The sequence below is a fragment of the Protobothrops mucrosquamatus genome, unplaced genomic scaffold, assembly GCF_001527695.2.
Source record: "Protobothrops mucrosquamatus isolate PMUCROS unplaced genomic scaffold, P.Mucros_1.0 scaffold141, whole genome shotgun sequence".
Classification (NCBI taxonomy): Eukaryota; Metazoa; Chordata; class Lepidosauria; order Squamata; family Viperidae; genus Protobothrops; species Protobothrops mucrosquamatus.
The window spans coordinates 115,206-117,062 of NW_015386507.1; positions in this window are offsets into that span (position 1 = coordinate 115,206).

Genomic DNA, 1,857 nt, shown 5'->3' on the forward strand with positions numbered 1-1,857 from the left:
GACTTCAACTCCCAGAATTCCTGAGCCAGCACAGCTGGCTCAGGAATTCTGGGAGTTGAAGTCCACGAGTCCTAAAAGAGCCAAGGTTGCCTACCCCTGGGCTATGGGGGGGCCAGCCTAGGAAAGGGGGAGCAGCCCCCCACCCACCCCGGCGGCGTCCTACCCGGCAGGGCCGCCGCACCCCCCCCTTCCGTCCCCGAGGGGCTGCACTGGGGGGGGGGGAAATCCCACCGACCTGCGACTCCCGCAGCCCGGCAGAAAGAAACGCACGTGGCCGGCCGGGCGCCGCTGACCCGGAAGTCCGGGTTTAAAGGGAGGCGAGGAGGGGCCGCTCTGTGCGCTTTGGTCTCTATCTCTGTGTGCGGGGAGGGGGGGGCAGAGCGGGGCGAGGAGGCGAGTGCGCGTGCGCGGAGGGCTCCGGGGTTCCCCCTGGCGAGGGACAAGGGAATTCTTCTAATTCCTGCAAAAAGCTTCTGAGTTGACTTTTTAATATTATTTTATATTATTTATTTTATATTTTATATATTTTACATTTTATATTATTTTATATTTTATATTCTCCAAAGCACCAGAGGGCAGGACGAGAAATATTGGTTGGAAGCTGACCTAAGAGAGAAGCAACCTGGAATTAAGGAGAAACTTCCTGACAGGGAGGACAATGGAACAGCTTGCCACTAGAAATCGTGGGTGCTCCATCACTGGAGGTTTTTAAGAAGAGACTGGACAGTCACTTGTCTGAGATGGTATAGGTTCTCCTGCTTGAGCAGGGGGCTGGACTAGAAGACCTCCAGGGTCCCTTCCAGCTTCTATTCTATTCTATTCTATTCTGTTCTGTTCTATTCTGTATTTTATTATTCTATTCTATTCTATTCTATTCTATTCTATTATTCTATTATATTCTGTATTCTATTCTATTCCATTCTATTCTATTCCATATTTTCTATTCTATTCTATTCTATTCCCATATTTTCTATTCTATTCCATATTTTCTATTCTATTCTATTCTATTCTATTCTATTCCATATTTTCTATTCTATTCCATATTTTCTATTCTATTCTATTCTATTCTATTCTATTCTATTCTAATCAGTGTTTGCAAACTTGGCAAATGTCAGGCGGGGGGACTTGCTTGGAGCTGCCTCTGCTTCTCCCTTAGATTCTCCTGGGCAGAACGGGAGGAAGGGACTCGCCAGCTTTCTCTTCCCCAAGACTCGCACAGCAGAAAAAAAAAAAAGGACCCAGAAAACAATGTGGTGGGCTCCTGTGTATTTTGTCCCTCTGGGGAGGACACGAGGATGGGGGCGTCTTTGACAAGACAGCCCAGCTGGGGCCCACTCGCCAAGCTGTCTGGGGGTGCAGTGCAGAGATGGGTGGTGGTGATGGAGGAGGAGGAGGAGGAGGAGGAGGAGGAGGAGGAGGAGGAGAGGATGACTGTCAAGACCATAAGGCACCGGCCTGGTTCGTTATGGCATACGTTTGAAACAGTGATCCTGATTGTTGTTCCTCCCTCCCTCCCTCGCACAGAGATAGTCATTCTAGAGCAGTGTTTCTCAACCTCAGCAGCTTTAAGAGGTATTGACTTCAACTCCCAGAATTCCCCAGCCAGCCATGCAACTTTAAGACTGGTGGACTTCAACTCCCAGAATTCAGCAGGGATAGGACAAGAACAAATTCAATTTATTTTCAATTTATTTGATTTATATACCGCCCTTCTCCCTTGCGGGACTCAGGGCGGTGAACAGGCACATTAATAAAACAGCGATACCATAATATTTAAAAATATTAAAAACTAATTAAATTATTTGTCCTGTCCTAAAACCCACTATAATAATATAAAATTATACCCAATTTAAAATT